This window comes from Puma concolor, chromosome D2, assembly GCF_028749965.1.
Source record: "Puma concolor isolate L17-30 chromosome D2, mPumCon1.1.hap2, whole genome shotgun sequence".
NCBI classification, from domain to species: domain Eukaryota; kingdom Metazoa; phylum Chordata; class Mammalia; order Carnivora; family Felidae; genus Puma; species Puma concolor.
In genome coordinates, this window is record NC_141677.1 from 8922438 (window position 1) to 8937089 (window position 14652).

At 37.8% G+C, this 14652-nt stretch overlaps 1 protein-coding gene across 2 annotated transcripts in view; it reads left to right on the forward strand.

The window, feature by feature from the left end:
- Nucleotides 1-14652, forward strand: part of LOC147575763 (zinc finger protein 33B-like) — a 40324-nt gene that overhangs the window by 17134 nt on the left and 8538 nt on the right. The window lies entirely within an intron of this gene.

The following is a 14652-nucleotide window of genomic DNA, read 5'->3' on the forward strand; positions in this document are numbered from 1 at the left end:
ATGAAAGGTGACAAGGGAAGAAATAAAACTCTTCTTTTTGCAGAGATTCGATTGTCTAAGAATCCTAATGCGGCACACTCCTACAACATAGAAGTCATTTATAGGAAGGTTGCTGGATACAAGCTTAATATTCAACAGGCATTTGCCTTATTAATATTTTAGTTGTAGTTGTCTTTTTATTGGTGAGTTGTAAGCGTTCTTTACATATTCTGTATATCAGTCCCTAATTAGGTATATTGTTTACAAATATTTTCTCCCGTTTTGGCGTTGTCATTTTACTATCTTGGCTGTGCGCTCTGCAGCAAAAGAGTTTTTTGTTTCATGAAATACAGGTTATCTGTTCTATCTTTTGTCACTGTTGGTTTTGGTATTGTATCTAAAAGGGTTGTGTCTATCCCAAGGACAAAAACATTCATTCTTATATTTTCCTTAAGTAAATAGTTGTTACATTTAGGTCTGTTACCCATTTTTGTGTATGGTGTGAGACAGGGGTTTAATATTTTTACATGTAGATATCCAACTGGTTCAGCATCAGTTGTTGAAAAGGATTTGTGTGTGTGTGTGTGTGTGTGTGTGTGTGTGTGTGTGTCCGTGTGTCTGTGTGTCCGTGTGTCCATGTGTCCGCGTGTCCATGTGTCCGCGTGTGTGTACCCATTTTACCTACCCGCAAACCCACACTTCTGGAACCAGCAGTATGTTCCCTGTATCTATGAGATCCGTTTGCGGTTTTCATTTTTCAAATTCCATATATAAGTGAGATCATACAGTATTTGTCTTCCTTTTTCTGACTTGTTTCACTTTGCATAATGCCCTCAGGATCTATCCATGGTGTCCCCACATGGCAAGATTTCATTATTTTTTATGGTTGAATAATATTCCACATGTATATAATGTTTGTAAAATGTATAGTAAACATACACATATATACATATGTAAAACATGTATAATGTAGTATATGTAATTTATGTAATTTAATATATAACTATTTACATGTTTATTCTTCATTTATTTATATAATGCTGCAGTGAACAAACGTGTGTATATCTTTTCAGGTTAGTGTTTTCATTTTCTTCAGATAAATACCCAGAAGTGGAATTGCTGGATCCTATGATAGTTGTATTTTTAATGTTTTGAGGAACTAACTACCATGTTGTGTTCCGAACAGTACCCAAGGGTTTCCTTTTCTTCACATCCTTGTAAACAGTGGTTATGTCTTTTCTTTTTGATAATAATCATTCTAATAGGCATGAAGTGATATCTCATTGTGGTTTTGGTTTGCGCTTCCCTGATGATGTAGAGTACCTTTTTCAAGTACCTGTTGGCCGTCTGTATGTCTTCTTTGGAAAAATGTCTATTCATATCCTCTGCCCATTTTAAGTCAAATTTGATTTTTCTTATTGAGTAATATTAGTTCTGTTTTGGACATTAACCCCTTATCAGATAAATGGTTGCAAATAATTTCTCCCATTCAGTGGATTGTCTTTTGATTGTATTGATGGTCTCTTTTAGGGTACAGAAGTTTTTTAGTTTGATGCGGTTCCATGTGTTCATTTTTGCTTTTGTTGCCTTTGCATTTAGGGTCAAATCCAAAAACTTATTGCCAAGATTGATGTGTAGCCTACTGCCTGTTTTCTTCGAGGACTTCCATAGTTTCAGGTTTTGTGTTCCAGGGTTCAGTCCATTTTGAGTTAGAGTTTGTGTATAGTGGAAGATAGCAGTTTAATTTCACTCTTTTGCATGTGGCTGTCCATGTTTCCTAACACCATTTATTGAAATGGTGACTGTCCTTTCCCTATTGTGTATTTTTGGCTTCTTTGTCATAGATTAGTTGACTTAGATGTGGGTTTATTGTGAACTCCCTATTCTGTTGCATGGATCTTGTGTCTGGATTTATAATAATACTATATTGCTTTGATAACAATACCTTTGTAGTATAGTTTGAAATCAGTGAGCATGCTACCTTTTGCTTTGTTGTTCCTTCTCAAGGTTGCTTTGGCTATTCAAGATTTTTTTGTGGGGGTGCCTGGGTGGCTCGGTCCATTAAGTGTCTGACTTTTGATTTTCGCCCAGGTCATGATCTCATGGTCCGTCAGATCGAGCCCTGCATAGGGCTCTGCACAGACAGTGTGGAGCCTGCCTGGGATTCTCTATCTGCCCCTTCCCTGCTCACATGCATGTGTCCTCTTTCTCTCAAAATAAATAAACATTGGGGGCAGGGGGAACCTCTTGTGGTTCTACACGCAAATTTTAGTATTATTTCTTCTAGTGTGACAATTGCTTTTGCCCTTTTCATAGGGATTGTATTAAGTCTGTAGGTTGTTTTGGGTTGTAAGGACATTTTAATGCTAATCTTCCAATCCAAGAGCATAGTAGATCTTTCCAGTTGTTTGTGTTGTCTTCCATTTCTTTCATTGGAGTTTTATAGTTTTTAGAATACAGATCTTTTATATTCTTGGTTAAGTTTATTCCTAGGTATTTATTCTTTTGGTGCAATTGGAAACGTATTCTTAATTTTCATTAAGAATGTTTTCTTAATTATACCTCTGTTGTTTTGTTATTAGTGTATAGAAATGCAACAGATTCTTGTATATTGATTTTTTTTTTTATTCTGTGATTTTACCTAACTCATACATCAGTTCTAATAGTTTTTTGGTGGAATCTTCAGGGTTTTCTATATATAGTATGACTTCTACACATAGTGATAGTTTCACTTCTTTAGCAATCTGGATGCCTTTTATTTATTTATTTTTGTTCTGTGATTGCTGCAGCTAGGACTTAACTTCCATTACTGTGTTGAATGAAAGTAATGAGAATGGATGGACATTCTTGTCTTGTTCTTGATGTGAGAAAAAGCTTTTAGTTTTTCACCATTGAGTATGCTGTTAGCTGTGGGTTTTTAATATATGGCCTTTATTATGTGGAGGTATGTTCCCTTTAGCCCTACTTTGTTGAAAGATAACCTTATGATTTTTATTCTTTATTTTGTTAATGTGTGTGTCATGCTAACAGATTTGTGGATTATGGACCATCCTTGAATCCCTGTAATAAATCCCACTTTGTTACCGTATATCATCCTCTTATTATATTGTTGCATTCAGTTTCCTAATATTTTCTTGAGGTTTTTTGCATCTGTGTTCATCAGGGCTATTTTCCTGTAATTTTCTGTTCTTGTAGCATCATTTTCCGGTTTTGGTATGACGGTAATGCTGGCCTTGTAAAATGAGGTAGGAAATGTTCCCTCCTCTTCTATTTTTTGGTGGAGTTTGAGAATGGTATTCTATTTTAGGTGATTTGTGGAATTCACCAGTGAAGGTGTTTGGTCCTGGGCTTTATTTGGTGGGTGTGGGGAGGGGGCTTTATTTTTAGGGAGGCTTTTTTTTCCTGATTCAGTTTCCTTAGTATTAATTGGTCTGTTCAGATGTTTTATTTCATCATGATTCACTCTTGGTAGACCATTTTTCTAGAGATTCATGCATCTCATCTAGAGTGTCAAATTTGTTATGACATAATTGTTCATAGTCTCTTAAAATCCTTTGTGTTTCTGTGGTACGAGTTATAATGTTTTCGGTTTTTTTTCTGATTTATTTGAGTCCTCTTTTTTTTGGCGAGTCTAGTAAAAATTCAGATAATTTTATCTTTTCTAAGAACCATCTCTTAATTTTATTGATCTTTTCTATTGTCTTTTCAGATCATATTTCATTTATATCTGCTCTGATCATGATTATTTCCTTCCGTCTGCTAACTTGGGTTTCATTACCTCATCTTTTTCTCGTTCCTTGAGATGTAAGGTTAGGGTTTTGTTTTGTTTTGTTTTGTTTTTGAGAAGTTTCTGGACTCTTACTGTAAGTATTTATCACTATGAATTTCCGTCTGAGAACTGCCTTTGCTGTATCCTGTAAGTGTTGATGTATTGTATTTCCATTTTCATTTGCCTCAAGATATCCCTTGGTTTCTTTATTGAGTCATTGGTTGTTCAGGAGAGTGTTGTGTAGTCTCCACATATCTGAATTTCTAGTTTTCGTGCTGGTAATTGATTTCTAGTTACATGCAGGAAAGATGCTTGATAGGGTTTGGGTCTTCTTAAATTTGCTAGGTTTTGTTTTCTGTCTTAATATATGATCAGTTGTTGAAAATTGTTCATGTGTACTTGAGAATTTTTCTTTGTGGATGAAATGTTTGTAAATGTCTATAAAGCCCATCTGGTCTAACGAGGCATTTAAGGCCAATGTCAAAAGTTGACAACACCTGATGATTGAACATATTCTAAAGTTCTGTGTTTGTATTCCCCCCGCCTTGTTTTATGGTTTTGATGTCAAATCCATAACTTTTAATCTCCTGTATCTCTTAACTAATCATTATAAGTAATGTTTTTGTTTTGTACTTCGGTCTTTTATGTTTCATACTGCTTTTGTACGTGATTAACCCACTATCTTCACAACATTAGGATATTCTGAATTTCACTATATATTTGTTTTTACCAGTGAGATTTATACTTTAATATGTTTTCGTGTTACTAATTTGTATTCTTTTGTTTCAGCTTAAAGAAGTCTCTTTAACATTTCTTGTGAGGCTTTTCCGGTGTTGGTGAATTCTAGCTTTTGTTTGGGAAACTCATTTATTTGTCCTTTGATTCTAAATGAGAGCTTTGCTGTGTATTGTTGTCCAGTAAAGGTTTTTCTTTTCCCATTCTTTGAATATACCATGCCACTGCCTTCTGACTGGAAAGGTTTCTGCTGAAGGATCTGATAATCTTACGAGAGTTCCCTTTTCTGGAACCAGTTGTGGATTTTTTGCTACTTTTAACATTCTCTCCGTGTCTTTAGTTTTTGGCACTCCATCTCATAATGTGTTTCAGTGTGGGTTTTCTTAATTCATCTTACACGGAAATTTCTGGGCTTCCTGGATATGGATTTTTTTTTCTGCCCAATTTGGGGAAGTTTTTGGCTCTTATTTCTCTCAGTGAATTTTCTGCCCCTTTCTTTTTCATCCCCTTTTGTGATTTCTATAATGCAAATGTTGGTCTGCTGTATATTGTCTCATATGTCTCTTAAGCTGTGTTCACTTTTCCCCCTGCTCTCACTGGGTGAGTTCTATTGTCTGACTGCAGATTACTGATTCATTCTGCCTCATTGTTCTGCTATTGAATTCCTCTTGTATTTTTCAGTTGTCTTACTGTATTTTCTGTTTGGTACTTTCTGGTACTTTCTTCTTGTTGAGGTTCTCACCGTGTTCATCCGTTTTCTCCTGAGTTCGATGAGCATCTATATGACTATTATTTTGAACTCCTTATTAGGTAAATCACTTGTCTCCATTCCATTAAGAACTTATTCTTAGGTTTTTTTCTTGTTCTTTCGTTTTGAACACACATTTCTTTGTGTATTTTTCTTGATTCTCTGTGTTGGTTTGTGTTCATTAGGTAAAACAGCCACCTCTCCTAGTATTGGAAGAATGGCCTGGTGTAGGTGATGAAGCTTATCATTCGACCCTGACTTAGCTCTTGGTTGCCTGTCAAATTTTCATGGTTGTCTAACCAGCCTCTTTTATTTGTAGTGGCTTTCAGTAGTTGAGGGTGTTCCAAGACCTGTCACTGTCCCAAGGGGAGGATCTCACTCAGCATCTAGATTCAGGGTGATTGGAAGGGAGATCTTCAGACGGTATCTCTTAAAGTATGCAAATATGTACAGTCCTGTGAGACCGGAAGCAGAAGTGATGCTGGCCACCAGAGCTGGGGAATCTAAAAGTGTGCACTAGGCAGTAGGCGCCCAAGTATGGTGGAGGAGTATACACACTGCTTTCCAGAAGACACTGGCGAGCTGGAGTGAGGCAGAGGGAGAACGCGGAGAGAAGATACCCTCCAGCTCGAGTGAATCAGAGGGAGAGTGCACTGTTGGTGCTCACTTGCCATTGTCGGATGATAAACCAGCCTTGCGTTAGTAGGATAAATCTCACGGGGTCTTTGTGTGTAATCCTCGTAATGTGTTATTCGATAACATTTGCTAGTATTGTGCAGAGTATCTGTGGGTCTGTATTCCAAAGATGTTGCTCTTAGTTGTTTTAGACATTGAACTGTAGTTGTCTTCTCTCATCATGTCTGAGTTTAGTGCCGATGTAATATAAGGCTCATATAATTAGGGGGGAGGTGTTCTTTTCTATTGTTTGCAGGAGTGTTTGAATAATCAATATTAATTATTACTTAAACGAGTTTAAAAATTCACCAGTGAAACCATCTGGACCTGGGCTTCCTTTATGGGCAGTTTTAAAATGACTGCAGTGTGTTTACTTCTTACACTTTTTTTCAGATAGCTTATTTCTTCTTGAGTTGTTAGATTTTTTCCGATTCTAGGAATTTTTGTATTTCAGCCAAGTTATCAAATTGGTTCAAAACATTCACTTATATTTTGTTTTTGTAGCGTAGAAAACATTTCAGGTTTGTAATGTGAGTATATTCTATCCCTAGCGTGTGTACCGTCTTTATTCCACAACTTCAGTAATTTATTTTTTTTAGAAACATTTATTTGTTTGTTTTTGAGACAGTGTACATGAGAGTGAGCAGGTGAGGGGCACAGCGAAAGGTGGACAGAGAATCCCGAGCAGGCTCCACGCTGCCAGCACAGAGCCCAATGCAGGGCTCAGTCACGTGAATCATGAGATCATGATCTGAGCCGAAATCAAGAGTTGAATGCTCAACTGATTAAGCCACCCACCCAGGTGCCCCATAACTTCAGTAGTTTGACTCTTTTTTTTTTTTTTTTTTAAATTTTTTTTTCAACGTTTATTTATTTTTGGGACAGAGAGAGACAGAGCATGAACGGGGGAGGGGCAGAGAGAGAGGGAGACACAGAATCGGAAACAGGCTCCAGGCTCCGAGCCATCAGCCCAGAGCCTGATGTGGGGCTCGAACTCACGGACCGCGAGATCGTGACCTGGCTGAAGTCGGACGCTTAACCGACTGCGCCACCCAGGCGCCCCTCAGTAGTTTGACTCTTAATGTCTCTTATTTCCATGTCAGCCTAAATACATTTTAGTCAGGTTTATTGATATTCTAAAAGAGTCATCTATTACTTTTCTTTGCTGGTTTATTAATTTTTATTCTTCTCATTTCACATCCTTCCTTGCTTTGGTTTGTATTGGTTTTTTTCTCCCGTTCTCAGGTATACACGGCAGGTTATTCATTTGGGATTGTTCTCTTTTAATATGATTATTGCAGGATAAATTGTCTTCTAAGTACTGTTCTCTGTCTCATAAGTTTTGGTATATTTGGTCTTCGTTTTTACTCAAAGTATTTTCTTAAGTTTCCGGGATATTGTTCCCCTCTATTTTATTCAGAGATGTGTTATTTAATATACTATTTGAGTTTTGAAAATTCCTTCACGTGATTGATTTATAATTTCCTTCCATTTTGGTGGGAGAACATTTTAGAATGTATTCCTGGGAACCTTTCATGTGTACTTCTGAAGAATGTGTAATCTGCTCTTCTTGAGTGGAGTGTCTTATATATACTTGTTAGTCTGGTTACCTGATAAGTGTTATTTTTATCTCTTTTTTCCCCCTTTTATTTGTATTCTACCAGTTGTTTTATCCATTACTTAAAGTGGAATTTTAAAGTCTTTAATTATTGTTGATGTGTGTATTTTTGCTTTGAATTGTGTCAGTACTTGCTTGAGACTTATCGTTAGCAGTGGATAATTGTTCGCATTTATGTCTCCTTAACTGATGGACTGTTTTGATCATATAATGTCCTGCTTTATCTCTAATAAGATATTTTGTGTAAAAATGTATTCTGTCGATATTACTATCGCCTCTCTAGCATTATTGATGCTGTGTACGTGATAGATCTTTCTCTGCTTTTAAAATTTGCTAATTATTTGTTCCTTTGGAGCTAAGAGTGTCTCTTGTATACAGCATCTGTTTGGATTTACGTATTTTCTGCAACCTAACAGTTACTGCTTTTGATTGGATTTCTAAATCCATTCCCAGTTTTCTGTTACTGATACGGCTGGATTTACTCCTGCCATATTACATTTTGACATTTATCTGCCCTAAACAGCCTTATGAACCTGTAGTTCTTTTATATTACTGTCTTCGTTTTCATTAAGTGAATATGGTTTAGCATAATATTTCAATTTCTTCAATGACCTTTTCACTTCATTATTTTGGTAATGGTTGTTGTTATAATTTACCTAAGAAATTCACCCTATCAGACTCTACTTCAGATTTATACTCCCTCATCTCTAGTGAAATATAGAAAGGTCATTCATATGTAATTCTATTTCTTCTCCTCTATCTTTGGGCTGTTACTTTTGTACATAGTAGATCTGTATATGTTTAAATTCCAACAATACATTGTTGAATTACTACTTTATATAATTGGATGTCTTTTAAAGAAACTGAGAGAAGAAAGTATAGCAAATATCTCCTTGTGGAGTTTGTTATATTAACTTTCTTGTTCACCATTTCTGCTTCATTTCATTTGCTACTGTGGATTCATGTTACCATCCAGGGTCATTTCCTTACCCCAGGTTACCTTTGCTTTTCTGCCTCATTTTGCCTCATTGTCAAATATATGTAATTTTTACGGTTACAGACTGAACAGTATAGGTATATACATAATGATTGTTGCATGGCCTTGGCCAAATGGTTAGGAGAAGAAATACGTCTTTATCCTGTCTTTTAAAATACAGTATTTTTCCTACAATCCTTATAGATTTGAAGTCACGACTGGGAATCTATGGGTTTATTTACATTACCTTCAGTTTTCAAAGCAGTGCTGGTATTTTGGTTGACTGTTTGGGTTTTTTGTTTGTTTGTTTGTTTGTTTGTTTGTTTTCTTCTGCCAGCACACTGACTGTGTCATCCTACCTCCTGGATTCTGTGTTTCTGATGAGAAGTCAGGTGGTCATCTTACTGGAGTTCCCTTGTATGTGATGAATTGTAGTTCTCTTGATACTTAAGAAATTTTCTTTCCTCTTTAGTTTTTAATATTTTTACTGTGATGCATTTTGATGTGGATCTCTGTTTATCCCTCGTGAAGTTTATCTATCATCTTGGATTTGCATATTGTTTTTCTCTAAGTTTGCAAAGTTTTACAACAACTATGCTGAATAATTTTTCTGCCCCTTACTCTTTCTTCTCTTCTTTTGATATTCCCATTATGAATATGTTGGTGCAGATAATGGTATCTTTCATTTATTTGAGGCTTTGATTAGTTTTCTTCATTCTTATTTCTAGTGTTTAGACTGTATTATATCTACAAGTTTACTAATTCTTTCTTGTATAAGCTTCATTGTAGTTATTGTAAATTTTCAAATTTAGAATTTTCATTTTATTCCTTTCTCTGTTTATTATATTTTCTGTGTGAGAAGGTATCACTACTACCTATCACCACTACCTCCCTTTTTTCCGTAAATATGGTTACTTTGTTTTTAGTTTATTTTTGAGAGAGAGAGAGAGAGAGAGAGAGAGAGAGACAGAACATGAGCAGGGGAGGAGCAGAGAGGGAGAGACAGAATGCGAAGCAGGTTTCTGGCTCTAAGTCAGCATAGAGCCCCCTGCGGGGCTCGAACTCACAAACCATGAGATCATGACCTGAGCCGAAGTCGGACACTCAACCGACTAAGCCACCCAGGCGCCCCAGTGTGGTTCCCTGTTGAACATGTTTATAATAGCTGGTTGGAGGTCGGCTAAATCCAGTATCCAGACCCTCTCAAGGACAGTTTGTTGCCTATTGTTTCTCCCACGTATGTGAAATTTTCCCGTTTGTCTTGTGAACCTGTAATTTTGGACGAAAGCATATTTTAGATATTTTGTACCGAGTCTGATAGGGCTTCTTGTTATTTTTGCTTGCTTATGTATTTGTTAAGTGACTTGACTGTATTATTTGACTGAAGTCTTTTCCTCTTGCAGTGTACTGTTGGCTGATGTCTCTTGTCAGAGGGCTCTGCCTTGGGGAGTGCACATGGTTCGTAGAATGGCAGTCGTGTTGAGAGGGTGCTCTTTGAGTGTGTCTATGATGATTAATTCTGGGTGTCAACCCGAGTGGCCTCAGGGATGGCCAGACTGGTAAAAGTGTGTCTTGAGGGGTGTTTCTGGAAGCAGCATTTGACTCAGTAGACTGAGTAAAGAGATCCACCCTCACCATTATGGTCAGATATCCTCTAATTCGTTGAGGATGGAATGGAACAAAAGGCAAAGAAGGACAAATTCTCTTTCTCTTTTTGCGCCGGGACGTCCATCCTCTCTGGACAGAATCAGTGCTCCTGGTTCTGGGGCCTTCAGGCTCTGGGACTTACACCACCAACCCTCTAGTTGGCAGGCCTTTCATCTTTGCTGGGAGTTACACCATCACCTCCCCTAGTTCTCAGGCCTTTTGAAATACAGTTGGCTTTCCTGGTTCTCCAGCTTTCAGACAGCAGACTGTGGGACTTCTTGGCCTCTGTAAGTGCAAAAGCCGGGTCCTTTAATAAACCTCTTCCTTTGTCTGTGTCGCTCTCACACGTACATATAGTACCTGGCTCTGTTTCTCTGGAGAACCCTGATTAACAGTCTCTTTCACTGATCTCTGTGTTAACCTCTCTGCTTCTAATGGTGTCACATTCTGCCCTTAGCCTCTACTCATTGTTGGCTCTTCACTCAATGTTTCCACCGTTGTCCTGAGTCACACATTCTATAGTTTGGTCCAGTTAAATGTGAGTCCTTTCAGAGAGTAGTGTGTGAGGCGACTCTTTTGTACTGCCCTTCATGCCACCATTTTTGAGATCATCTCCTGGAAAACACAGTTGGAGGAAATCATTAGAATATCTTCATCTACTATAAGTGTATTTGTGTGAATGGTTCTGGTGGATCGGAACAAATGCAATAGCCTGGGATTCCTCTTCTTTGTCTCTTTGCCTTGTTCCTTCTGGTGTAATGTCTCTTGTGTTCCAGAGGTGCACATGCCACCAGCTGAGTTTGCCAGGAGCCCACAAAGAACCAGGTTTTTTTTTAAATTAATTTCTCTTTTTGTTTGTTTCTTTTTGAGATAGAGCTCACGCGTGAGCAGGGAGGTGCAGAATGAGAGGGAGACACAGAATCTGAGGCAGGCTCCAGGCTCTGAGCTGTCAGCGCAGAGCCCGACCCAGTGCTTGAACCGAGCCCTGACATCATGACCTGAGTTGAAGTCAGACGCTTAATCTACTGCGCCACCCAGTTGCCCCCCAAATTACCAGCTTTTTGAGTTAACACTTGTACAACTGTTTTTCTGTTTCTGTTTTATTAACAGAAGGGATCATGAGGGACCTGGGAAAACTGACCTGGAATGACTCACTCTAAGGCATCCTTTAGTAAATCTACTGGGCCTTAATAATGAATAAAAAGTTTTATCTGTGTTATTATTTTTTAAGTTAATTTATTTTGAGAGAGAGAGAGAAAGAAAGAGAGCACGTGCTCATGAGCAGGCAAGGGGCTGAGAGCCCAGAGGGCTCGAATTCAGGAACTAAACCGTGAGATCATCAAGTGTCAGAAGCTAAACAGAGTGAGCCACTCAGGCCCCCTCATCTGTATTATTTTTAAGTTTATTTTTGTGTTTCTATGTTTTTACCTTTATTATTTCCCTCCTTGTGGTTTCTACTTCTTTCTTTTACATTATTGTTGCCTTTTTGTACTTTTTTTTGGGGGGGGGTCAAGGATTCAGTTGTTTTTCATTCCTTTTCGCTGATACATGTAATGCTATGAAATCTCTGATCGGTACGTGTATTCCACATAGACTCATAAGTAATATTTTCAGTGTTTTTTTTGGTTTAGCAATTCAGCTTTCGTCTGTGTTTCCTTAAGAAACAGAGCAGTTTAGGGGCACCTGGGTGGCTCAGTCGGTTAAGTGTCTGACTTCAGCTCAGGTGATGATCTCACGGTTCGTGGGTTCGAGCCCCGCATTGGGCTCTATGCTGACAGCTCAGACCCTGTACCCTGTTTCAGATTCTGTGTCTCCCTCTCTCTCTGCCCCTACCTCACTCGCGCTGTGTCTCCTATTGTCTCAAAAATAAACAAACATTAAAAAAAAATTTTTTTAAAAGAAACAGAGCAGTTTACTAGACAGTTGTTTGGTTTTGAAGTCCTGATGGAAGAAGTTTGTTCTTCCTAAGTTCTAGTTTTAGTGCATTGTTCCCTGAGTGTGTTACCTTTATCAGGTTTTTTTTCTTAATGTTTTGTGCATCCTTGAGATGCAAGTGTATTTTGTATTAAAAGTTTTCATATGAGAATATTGTGATGGGTGATAATACATGTCTTCCTGATTGTTTGTCATTGCCTCTTCTATACCCTGACATTGTACTTTCTGATCTTTCTTGAAATACTCTTTTTTGTATCAGTGTGTTTTATTTTTTTCCTTGCTTCTCTGAGTTTTGCTTCTCTGAGTTTTGTCTGGTCTTTCAGTACTCCTCACTGTTATTTGTACACTCAGAGTTGTGGGTGTTAGCCTTGCAAAGTGTTTTGTTTTTCTTTTCTTTTTGTCCTTCCTGATAACTAGATTATTGTTTCCCTTTTACTGGAATAATATTGCCCATTCCTTTGTTTTTAGCTTTTTGAGTCATATTCTGTCAGTGTGTTTCCACTTTGCAGCAGAGATTTGGGATTTGTTTGTGACTCAGTTTAAAGTCATTTTATTAATTGGTGAGATAAGCCCATTCACATTTACTAACATGACTCCTGTTTGGTCTCATATCTGTCATTTTGTTACATTTCATGAATGTATCATTTTTACAGAATCATTTTGTTTGAACATGTGTTTTTTTTTGTTTGGTTGTTTGTTTGTTTGTTTGGAGGCAGCCAATTAGAAAATATTGATGTTTTTGTTCTAGTAGTTAACTTTTACAGTAATGTGTTTTATACTGGCCTTAGTTGCTCATTTCCTTATTTAACCTTTCATTTGATGTTTCAGCTTTTAGTGACCTTCTTTAGACTATTCTATGGCTCTCTCTGACCTTATTCTTTCTTTCTTTTTTTCTTGTTTCCTGTAGGCTTTTTAGTTGCATTATTTCTGCTTCACTGGAATATATAACATTTATATATTACTCTTATGTTCTTGTTCTCAACTTTCTTTTTGTCTTAGTCCTACACTGCTCAGCTTTTCTGCCAGTGTTTCCTATCAAATACTGGTTGCTTGAAGTTTGTCCTCTTCTAGAAAGTTCCGTAATTACATTATTACCTGATTTCTTGAATATCTAAAAGATTGACCTCTTCCCAGAGCCTGGATACTTTTAAAGGATCATGTGGCTGGATATACAACCCTTGACTTCTACTTGGTTATTTGTTGAAAAGGTTGCTGCACTGACCTCACTTTGTTTATTGGTGACAGAGTCTCTTGCCCAATCTACATGTTTGTTTGCTTATTGAGACTTGATCTTTCTGTCCAGAGGAGACTTCTTCACTTTTAAGGTTTACAGTTTCATTAAAGCATGTCTTAGGAAGGACTGTTTCAGGTCAGCTTTCCTGACGGAAAAGGAAAGTTCATAGTGGTCCTTAAAATATGCGGGTAAGATCTCTTTTTATTTCTGGGCAGTTTTCTTAGATAATGGTTTTTAATACTGTATTTATTCCATTGTTTTCTTTTTTTCTCTTTAGAGACTACAGTCACACATATAATTTTAATTTAAAACATGTACTTTATTATTTTGTAGATCACCTGCTTTATCCAGAACTTTCTCTGTGATCCAGTTTTCTTTCTTTGGTTTTATTGTCATTCTTTTTTCTGCTCTATTGTCATGTCTTTTTTCCATGCTGTATATTAAAATTTCATTCAAGTCTCTTTTCTCTTCATGCTTCCTACGAGTTGGCCTGAACCGCTCTAACAAAACACCACAGAGTGGGTGGCCTATGTAGCAGAAATTTATTTTTTACTCATCTGGAGGTTGTAAGGCAGGATGAAGGTGCCTTCAGGGTGCCTTCTGGTGAGCCCTCTCTCTCCAGCTTGCAGAGAGCACCTTCTGGCTCTCTCCTCACATGGCTTTTTTTTCTGTGCACACAGGGAGAGCAGGCAAGTGCTGGTATCTCTTTGGCTTCTGATCAGGAGGTCATTCCTATCCGATAAGTGCTACACCCTGATGACGTAATTCAAACCTTAATTAACCTCCTTAAAGGCTGTGTCTCCGGATGCAGTGACACTGGGGATTAGGGCTTCAGCATACGAGTTTGGGAGGGGGACAGTTGAGCTCATAACCAGGTTCTTACAATTTGAGTCATATTCTAAGATCACTCTGGCCTTTTTACAATTGAATTCTTCACCCGATCAGCCCTTGCCTCTGTAGTTCCCATTAATACTCCAAGTCCCTTGTGTCGGAGTTCTCGGTGGTCTGAGCTGTCATCTGTCAGAACGAAGATGTCTGCTCCATATTTTCCCTCTCACGGTGGGACTTCTCCTTTGAGGGAGTGATTTTATTTGCATTTAATTATCTATACGTTCTAGGGGCACCTGGGTGGTTCAGTCCGTTGAGCGTCTGACTTCATCTCAGGTCAGGATCTTAACGGTTCGTGAGTTGGAGCCCCATGTCGTGCTCTGTTGTAGAAGCTTGGAGCCTGGAGCCTGCTTCAGATTCTGTGTATCCCTCTCTCTCTGTCCCTTCCTCGCTCACACTCTGTTTCCCTGTCTCTCTCTCAAAAATAAGTAAGTATTTAAAACAAAGG